Raw genomic sequence first — 10,570 nt, 5'->3', positions numbered from 1 at the left:
GCAAAAAAAAAAAAAAAGGAGCAGGAGGAGGAGGGTTCTGGCTTTGTTGAAATAACACCACTTTCTTCATTTGAAGGCTGCTCCAGAGCAGACCTTTGCAAACAGCTACCAGGGGAGAGAAGGGGAAGAGAAGGCCTGAGCTTTTCATCAAACACTAATGTTTACTTTAAGCCCAAACAGGTCACAATTATATTAAACAGGTTTTATTTTATTTTCTGCAGGCATAAATATGTGAGGGATCTTCTAAAGGCATCTTCCAAAACAGGCAATGAAAAAAAAAACACGAGGAAGATGTAAACATGTCTCAGAAATAACAAGCAACAAATTATTCCAGGTTGGTCTCGCTTTGTATATAGAGAGGATGTCTTGCGGGTGTTTTTGGCTGCGAGTCAGCTTTGGAGGTACACTAGATTTACAAAACATGTACAGAACTTTAATGAAGCACTTTAAACAGAAGGGTGGAGGAAGCAGGGCTGCACAGGATAATTACCAGCAAGGTCCATTTTGGGGGGAGAGATGTTTTTTAAAAGAGCTTTTGCTTGTCTGGAGAGCATGCTTAAGGGAGGAAGAGGCACGCACTGCGAAGGAGGCAGGGGTCTTTCCAAACTGTAGGAGCCTGTCTAAAGCCCACTCAACGAGGATTCCAGAAACAGCATGATATAAAAGGCTACATTGTCTTCCAGGTTTTCAACCACAGGCAGCTAGATTTAAAAAATAGAAAAGCTCTATAGGTCCCTGAGTTCTCTCTTTTATCCAAGGCTTCGGGTTTTTTAATGCCTCCTCTGTTGGGAAAATCCTGAAATCAGAAAGGATGTGGTCTGAAGTGCTGAAGTGTTTAGCCGCCTATGGAGTATGTGGCATTGGGGAATGAAGTAACGAATTTATCACAGCTGCTAAGGGTGAGATTCATAAGTTATTAGGTCTTGCACAGTCTCATTGGATATTATTGACTATGAGTTATTGAAGTTTTGTTCTCCAGGTGGGGGAAATTTTATTATTCCACTCCTCAATGTCATCTAATACGTGCCTATAACCTTTGGCATGTCTAGTTAATACCACTGGCAATCTGTTTATTTTCCTGTTCTCTTTATCAGCTTTCAGACACTGTAAATCTAAATAACTGTCATCATCGACTTAAATCATGCCCTTCTCTCGGAAAGCTTGAAACCTCCTCAACACAGCATGCAGCTGAAAGGAACGCCCTTTGAACAATTCTAAGTCCCCAAATATCAGAATTTGAGGGAAACAAAACAAAACCTCATCCAAATACTTAAGTTTCAGACCTGCGAGGAAGAAGAAGAAGAAGAAGAAGAAGAAGAAGAAGAAGAAGAAGAGGAGGAGGAGGAGGAGTTTGGATTTGATATCCCGCCTTTCACTCCCCTTCAGGAGTCTCAAAGCAGCTAACAATCTCCTTTCCCTTCCTGCCCCACAACAAACAATCTGTGAGGTGAGTGGGGCTGAGAGACTTCAGAGAAGTGTGACTGGCCCAAGGTCACCCAGTAGCTGCATGTGGAGGAGCGGAGACGCGAACCCGGTTCCCCAGATTACGAGACTACCACTCTTAACCACTACACCACACTGGCTCTCGAGTGAATATCCACCATCTCAAAAATCCATGTTTTGATATGAACAAAGTCTGATTGCTGAAATGTGATGTTTATCGCATTCCTAAGGCAAAACAGCATTAAGAATTTAAGAAGAACCTGCAGGATCAGGCCAATGGCCTTTCTAGTCTAGCATCCTGTTCTCACAGTGGCCATCCCGATTTCTGTGGAAAACCCACAAGAAGGATTCGAGCCCAAGAGCCCTCTCTCCTCCTGTGTTTTCCAGCAACTGGTATTCAGAAGCGTTGCTGTGGAGACTGAGCACAGACTTCTCCTCCATGAATTTGTTTAAACCTCTTTCAAACCCATCTAGGCTGGTGGCCCTCCTGTGGGACCAGGAACAAGGCCAGAATATCTCTTCTCACTTGGAGCTTCGAGGATTCCTCCCTAAGATAAGCTGCCGGCTATTTAAAATTAAAAAGTTGCTGACTCTGGGTAGCATGTCTTTAAGAGCTCTTAAAGGACTCAGATGTGAAATTGTTGATATTCCAATACAGGGAAGGGGGACCTTTGGTCCTCCTGGTGTTCCTTAGAGCTTGAAGCAGGAATAGGGAATCCAGGGCCTTGCAGATGCTATGGACTACAACTCTGATTAGTCCCAGCCTTTGACTATTTCCCCATTTTATAATGTTACATACAAAAGGTCAGGGATGGGTAAGGTTGTATATAAAATGGATTATATATAAAACCCTTTTTTTTCCTTGCATGGTGCTCCCTCCCTCCCTGTTGATATGCACATCTTCTGTCTTCTTTCTTTTACAGGAGACAAGTGGAGAATCTGTGGCCTTCTAGATGTTGTCAGGATACAAATCCCATCATCCTTGACCATTGGCCTTGCAGAATGGGGCTGATGGGAGTTGGAGTCCAACTACTTCCAGAAGGCCATTGGGTTCCCCATCCTTTTTATAGAGTCAACAGTCTTAAAGCTGTACACACACAGAGAAAGAGCACAACTCTCCCCTCCCCCCACTCACTCCCAAAGCAACGTTCATCTTTATTCCCATTATTGAGCTAAAGCAGGATTGGAGCTAGTGTCACTGCAGGGGTGAAGGGGAAAGCTCTCATGTGACTCTGGAGAGTTGATTATATATACGCAGCCACCAGTGACTTGCCTGTGGACAGAGACTTAAGTGTAGAGTTGCGTTTTGGTTTCCATCAACTAGACTAGAGTCTCCTCTGACCTGCTTTTGCGTGCTTTGGCAGAAATGCTATGAGCAAAAAAGGATGGACACAGATTTGAGATTTATTGCTGGAAACACTTTATCTTGAAAGCTCAGGTGTGTCAGTAAACAAAATGCCTCATGATTGCTGCTCTTTATTGGATGCATAGATCTATGCTTATGGAAACAAAGGTTTAATTGTCCCTCCCCTCCACCCCCCAAAAAGGCACTTTTGAGTAGCCTAGATATATCATTTTGTATTCTAATATCATTTTCAATTTCCGGTAATGCAGATTATAAAACTGTCATCTCCTCCAGGGAACAGATGGTAAATGCCCTAGGGTTGGTTGAGGCTAATGCTCTAGCAAGCTGTAGCTCACCAGCTTGCAATATTAGCTGGTACAATATGACAGTCCTGTGGCAAAGGCACACTCCCCTTTGGCCAAGGGGGTAAATGTTTGCTATTAAAACTGAAGCATGTCTGAATAACTCAGAAATATCCAGTTTGCTTCAATGGCAAGGAGTTGAGCAAATGTTTAACTCCCCCACTGTAAAGTTTCGGTTTGGCTAGATTGCGTTTTTAGTTGAAATTCACTTTGGGTGGTATTGAACTGAAGCCACATCTGCATTATACATTTAAAGCAGTATCATAACACTTTAAACCTTCATGACTTCCCCCAAAGAATCCCAAGAAGAGTAATTTGTTGAGGGTGCTGAATGTCGTTAGAAGACTCCTCTCAGAGCTACAATTCCCAGAGTTCTCCAGGAAGAGGGATTGGTTGATAAACCACTCTGGAATAATAACTTAGGGGTTGCCTAATAACTCTCAGTGCCCTTAACCAACTTCACTTCCCAAACTTCTTTAGGGGAAGCTACAACTGGTTACGGGATGCGGGTGGCGCTGTGGGTTAAACCACAGAGCCTAGGACTTCCTGATCAGAAGGTCAGCAGTTCGAATCCTCAAGACGGGGTGAGCTCCCGTTGCTCGGTCCCTGCTCCTGCCAACCTAGCAGTTCGAAAGCATGTCAAAGTGCAAGTAGATAAATAGGTACCACTCCGGCGGGAAGGTAAACGGCGTTTCCGTGCGCTGCTCTGGTTCGCCAGAAGCGGCTTAGTCATGCTGGCCACATGACCCAGAAGCTGTCTGCGGACAAACGCTGGCTCCCTCGGCCAGTAAAGCGAGATGAGCGCCGCAACCCCAGAGTCGGTCACGACTGGACCTAATGGTCAGGGGTCCCTTTACCTTTACCTTTACAACTGGTTACAGTGGTATGATCCTGTTTTCACTGAATAGTGCTGACAGGGCCTAAGTTGCACTCAGACATAAGTTATGTTCATTAATATCAACAAGTTTGCTCTGAGTAAAACTCAGCCGAATCCCATCCCTATTACTGAATATATTTATTCTTAATCCCCTCTTGTGTTCTTTTGCTGTGGCTGCATTCACACATGGGGATTATTGTGTTAGTTTCCCTGATTATATCACTAGCACTTCTATCCCAGATTCTAACATTCCTTTTACACCACATTATCTTTTGAGTTATGGAATTGTAGCTTTCTGATTGCTATACCACTATGTCCTGCTAAATTTGAAATGGCAGGAAAGAATCGCATGCTGGAGTACTGCCCCAAAGTTCCTAATGTTGAAATTGCAATGCAAAACTCCTGCAATTTACTGGGTTAGCAGGGTTGCAAGCCTATTTTTTCTGGAAGCAAATAACATGAAAATGAGGGCTAAACTTCTGCTGGTTTTCCAAAAGTTGCTATATAAGATATGTGAAAGATCACATAAAATGCAGAAATCATCAGGTAAGGAAACATTATGAAAGCAGAATAAAGTGCTTTTGGAATGCAGACAGTAATACGCTCATTTTCAAAATGTGCTTAAAAGCATGGGTAGAGCATCTAACAACTAGATGCTTCTTAGATAGGACTCTTGCACTATTTCAGTAGCACATAATCTCTGGAATGGCTAATGACCTGGGCTCATTAGGAAGACCCAAGTTAAGAATAGGTGCGAGATCCATTGCCAGCATATAAGGTTGCAGCCAAGTCACTTGGGCCTGGGTTTCACAGCGCTTTCAAGAAAGTACGCTGGCCTGAGGCCAAACTAGACAAGATGACAGAAATCCATAACTGGATTGCCTCCTGTCTCTTTATATCTTAACAACTAGCAGCTGTGAATGCGGGGCCAGAACTGTGTTCAGAGATGGGGAGGCGATAATCCTCGCCTCCAGTGCCCTTTTCCTGATTGAAATCTCACACCTAGCAATGCTACCATTTGCCCCATTAAGGGAAACACATCCACGCAGTCAACATCTCATCTGGCTAGGACCAGATTTAGGCTCTTGTAGAGCTAACTTGAAATATGCTTGCTCAGAAGTTTCTACTTGAGCATTCAATTGGGGCTTGCTTCCAAGTGACTTTGCTTAACTTTGCAGCCACTCAACCCACCAACAAGTACAGGGAACCCAGGGCCCTCCAGATATTATGGGATTTCCAGGTTCCTTCAGCTCCAGATAGAGATGGGGGGATGTCAATGTCAGTTACTCTCTTATTTATGATTTTTCCAATCTTACCATTCCATATTTCTACATCAGCTTGTGGGGAAACATCCTCGTGAAAATCCATCAGCATTTCCATGCAAATTATCCTAATAATAATGATAATCGCAATGCAATCATTGTTAAAATACAGCATATGTATGTTGTTTTCACAAAAATATTAATTTTAACGCACACTTTCCCCTAAGAAATGCATTGTTTGGTTGAAGAGCTGCATCACGAAATTCAGATAAGTGCATGTTTTGTTTTGGATCCCATGCTGTTTAAAATTAAGTGTACATTTGATAGGTTCAGCTTTAAATGCGAACGGAATCAGTTTTTTCCTTTATCCCTAAGGTAGTTCAAGACATCGGGAGGGCACTAGGTTGGAGAAGCCTGAAGCAGACAGAGCACAGAAAGCATTTTGAAGACTTGTATTGATGATGTTCACCATCCCCCCATGTGACGTCATGAAGTTCCCTTCAGCAAAAGCAAAAAGCTGTATGAATAAATTCATTACAGCTCCAGAAGAAATTGTGTGTTAAAAACAACCACCACAACAACAACAACAAATGAGCATTTTGTGGCTCTTTAAAAGCCTAACAAATTTATTATGGCATAAGCTTTCATGGACTAAAGTCTACAAAAGTTTATGCCACAATAAACGTGCCTTAAGGTCCCAGGTGATGTTTTGTTGTTTTTGCTGCAGCAGACTTAACGCAGCAACCCCTCTGGAAATTATGCTTAAAGGTTACAACTACTTTTCAGGAAGCTTGTGTACCCGTCATTCCTGCTCTACGGTCTTTAACACCGTTACCAGGACTGTGTTATCTGCGAAATCTTGCTTGTCAACGTTACCCAAACAGGAAAAGGATATTTAATGCCTTATTTTTGTCACTGTGGCTCCTGTTGTATTTCCTTCTGCCTCCTTGTAAATACTCTGGCAGCAGAGGGAAGCAGAAAGGGGCAAGGTTTTCCCCAGCGGTCTGAAAAGAGTTCAGTGGTCACAGCAATGGCTAATGTCTGCTCTTCCAGATATAGCAAGTGGCAGTTAATTTAGCAGCATGTGTCTGGAGGAAAAATGAAGGAACCCAGATCACCACACTTGAACGACACACAATGGCCGTCAACGTCGACTAGCCGTTGGTTTAGGCTCAGGGATTGGACATAATGAACAATAAATAATCTCGCTTAGTTTTATGTTTTGGGAACTGAGATGGGTCTACACTGATGAGATGAAGTCAATGCATGTTTCTAAGATGTGGAAATTCTGTGCCTGTTCTGAGAGAGAGAGAGAGAGAGAGAGAGAGAGATTGTTGGTCTCCTTCCACCGAAATGAAGACAGGGAATATTTTCATCTTTAACATGAAAAGAAACACAATGCCTAGCAATTGAGCAATGTTTGTTGTGCTGACCAGCATGGATGGGCAGCTGCTGAGGGCCCAGTTTTAGCTCCTCACTGCTACGCCTTCATGCTCCCTAGCCATGACACCACTTCCATTTTAGCTGACACCACACCATCCTTTTCTCCCTCCACTCATTGGCTAAAGCAGACTTTTAGCAGACAGACTGGAGGGAAGTGGAGAGTAATGAGGGCAGCAGTGGTTGGCAGGGTGCAATGTGGTGAGGAGATATTGCTAGGGCTGCCTCTGAAGACAGTTCGGAAACTTCAGCTGGTGCAGAATTAGTTTCCGGTCCCAATTCAAAGTGCTGGTTTTGACCTATAGCAGGCACAGGCAAACTCTGCCCTCCAGATGTTTTGGGACTACAACTCCCATGATCCCTAGCTAACAGGACCAGTGTTCAGGGATGATGGGAACTGTAGTCCCAAAACATCTGGAGGGCAGAGTTTGCCTATGCCTGACCAATAGAGCCTTAAACGGCTCAGGACCGCAATGCCTCAAGCTCCGCCTCTTTCCATATGAACCTACCCAGACCCTGAGATCATCTTCTGAGGTTCTTTGTTTGCCTCCTCCTCAAGAGGTCCAGAGGGGGGCAACATGAGAATGGGCCTTCTCTGCAGTGGCTCCCCATCTGTGGAATGCATTCCCCAGGGAAGTGCATCTGGTGCCTTCATTATACACCTTTAGCGCCAGGTAAAAAGTTCCTTTTTTAACCAGGCCTTTGGTTGATCAGATTTACATCCTATGCCCTTTTAAAATGTGTTTTTTTGTGGGGGGGGTATTGGGTTGCTGTTTTTATTTTTAGTGGGTATTTTGTGGTTTTATATCTTGATTTTATTCTGTGAACCACCTTGAGACCCCCGGGTATAGGGCAGTATAATAATAATAAGAATAATAATGACATCCAATGCCTTTTTAAAATGTGTTGGGGAGAGGCAAATTATTGGGTTATTCTTGTTTTTGTTTTTATTATGTATTTTGTGTTTTTCTTTTGTGATTTTATATTGTGTACCATCCTGAGACCTGTGGGCATAGGTTTGTAAACAACAACAACAACAACAATGTGATATCCAATAACTTATACATGCAATTGTTCTTTTCTCGTGTTTCCTTATTCTATCAGTGTCAAAGCAGGAAGGGATGTGCAAAATTCCTTCAAGTACTAAATGTTTGTCATATAGGTCTGATTTAAATATATCTATTTTTTAAAAAAACAACCCTCAAATAATGAGAAGGAATTGTGAAGGGAAATCAAATATGTATGGCAAAGTGACAGAGCTGCCAATCACTGAATGAACCAATGCACTGTCAGATTCAGCAAAAGGAAAGCTAGAGGCATGAACCCCCTGGGGAGACTGATCAGACCAAGCCTTTCAGGTGAGGAACATTTGACAAAGAAAACAGATTTGCTTCCGCAACCTGTCCCTGCCATAGGCTCTGTTGAACAAAGCCCATAAAATCCTGTAGCCATAAATTGTGACAAATCCACATGATAATCTGCTCACGCTGGCCTAACCAAATGAAACTAAGAAAAATACTGCAGAAACTTGGAGGGAAGTGATACAGTTTCTGCTGTTAACAAATGGAAATCTCAGGGAAATTGGGCAGCAAGACAGCACGAAATCGATAAATATAAAGGGACGAGATGTCAAAAAGGCAGGGTTTGCAGCAACAAGCCTCTTTTATCAACGCAGCACTCTCATATATTATTTTCTTTGTTTCTGCAGGTGATGTATTTTTTATAGAGAGTTCTCTGTATAACTACATGGCTCTTACAACATTGCTGATCATTTCATTTTAGCCCCAGAACCTGAGGAGATATTATCCAAACCTCCACCTCAAGTCGTATTTCTCTTCAAATGAACCTGAGCTATGTCAGAAATGGAAGACTGTGAAAAATGGACAGAAGGCGAACAGACCGAAAGAGTAAAATACTCTATTTTCTTATTGTGTCCTATGTATATGATGTGCAAATGTATATGATGGCCTCTCTCCAATACGCGGGTGGCGCTGTGGTCCAAACCACTGAGCCTCTTGGGCTTGCTGATCAGAAGGTCAGCGATTTGAATCCCCATGATGAGGTGAGCTCCCATTGCTCTCTCCCAGCTCCTGCCAACCTAGCAGTTCAAAAGCACGCCAGTGCAAGTAGATAAATAGGTACCACTGTGGCGGGAAGGTAAACGGTGTTTCCGTGCACTCTGGCTTCCGTTGTGCCAGAAGCAGTTTAGTCATGTTGGCCACATGACCCAGAAAGCTGTCTGTGGACAAACGCCGGCTCCCTCGGCCTGAAAGTGAGATGAGCACTGCAACCCCATAGTTGCCTTTGACTGGACTTAACTGGTCCTTTACCTTTACCTTACCTTAACACCAAAGAACACTTAAACTCTAGAAAGTTCTCTGATTTGTTAGGCTATTCTATTTTAAGAATCTAAAAAAAAGACCTGCTTGATTTAGTGCAGCGCCTATAGGAAGTCCTGAAGCAAGTCATGGGTGCAGAAGTGTTCTCCCCACTTGTCAGCAACTACTGCAAAGTTGGATAAGAATGCAGTTGTCGCTTTCATTTTCATTTGTTCTGGGATTTTCAATCGCTTACTATTTTTGAAAACAACTGTGAAAGTAAGGAAAAGTAAAAAAGCAAAGTGATACACATCTATGATGGCCCAACAAATCACAGCTTCCATCCTTAATTCATATTACCAAAACAGGCATACATGTTTTGGTAATATGGATTAACCAAAATGTCATGCATGTTTGATTATTTTCAGGAGGACATGCCTCATTTTCCTGCCACCTCCTTGCTTGGCAGGTTCTTTTTTGCACGTGTGGCAGGAAAGCATTTTCAACATCTGGATTTTAAAAAGGGGTTTGAATAAGAGAAAATGGTTCCATTCCTTCACTGAGAAATCTTAGCATATGTGGTCAAAAGAACTATGAATGTCTATACAGTGGTACCTTGGGTTAAGTACTTAATTTGTTCTGGAGGTCCGTTCTTAACCTGAAACTGTTCTTAACCTGAAGCACCACTTTAGCTAATGGGGCCTCCTGCTGCTGCCGCGCCGCCGGAGCACAATTTCTGTTCTCATCCTGAAGCAAAGTTCTTAACCTGAAGCACTATTTCTGGGTTAGCGGAGCCTGCAACCAGAAGCGTATGTAACCTGAGGTACCACTGTAATAGGTTAAAGGGGGGGGTTGTCTAAGAAGACAAACTCACTTCTCCGTGCATTTTTCCTCAATCTCCCCCACACTTTTTGGTGTTATAATTTCACAGCTATTGATTTATTTAGTCATTTATAAAATTACCAACCTCTCTCCTTTCGATGCTCAAAATGCAAAGGTGGCTTATGCACCTGATACACAGTGATCCAACTACTGAAACACAAATGTCCTAATTAAAAACCACAGCAGAATACAAGATTACAAAGAAAAGCACTAACAATCAATATGTTGCAGATTCAGGTAGGTAGCCGTGTTGGTCTGTCATAGTCATAATAAATAACAAGTTGAAAGATTTTTTAAAAATATATTAAAAGATGATCCAAAAAGAACTCCCTTAAGAGAATCAAGTCTTTTTGTCTTAAGACAGTCTTTAAAAGAATATTTCCCATTTTTAAAATAAAATATAAGCTTTCTAGGTATGAGCTTTCGTGTGTACACACACCTCTTCAGATACTCTGAAGCAGAGGTCGCTACAACCTTACAACTGTTGATGACTGTTAATGATGGCAGCTGGTTCCACAGGGAAAGGCAATGGATTTTTAAAGGGATAGATGACCAATATTGCTAATTGTAGCGACCTCTGCTTCAGAGTATGTGAAGATGAAAGCTCATACCTAGAAGGCTTATACTTAGTCTTTAAAGTG

The 10,570-nt window shown here is 42.5% G+C and overlaps 1 long non-coding RNA gene across 1 annotated transcript; it reads right to left on the bottom strand.

The window, feature by feature from the left end:
* Positions 1-226: 226 nt before the first annotated feature.
* On the bottom strand, positions 227-10,273 carry LOC310745875. The gene is made up of 3 exons (XR_014540415.1): positions 10,015-10,273; positions 5,344-5,417; positions 227-796 (listed from the first exon to the last, which is right to left on the bottom strand). It is a non-coding gene; the product is annotated as an uncharacterized lncRNA (long non-coding RNA).
* Positions 10,274-10,570: the final 297 nt, after the last annotated feature.

This window comes from Podarcis filfolensis (genome assembly GCF_964270895.1).
Source record: "Podarcis filfolensis genome assembly, chromosome: 12".
Lineage (NCBI taxonomy): Eukaryota > Metazoa > Chordata > Lepidosauria > Squamata > Lacertidae > Podarcis > Podarcis filfolensis.
The sequence above is the reverse complement of the archived record's forward strand: the minus strand, read 5'-3'. Positions and strand labels throughout refer to the sequence as shown.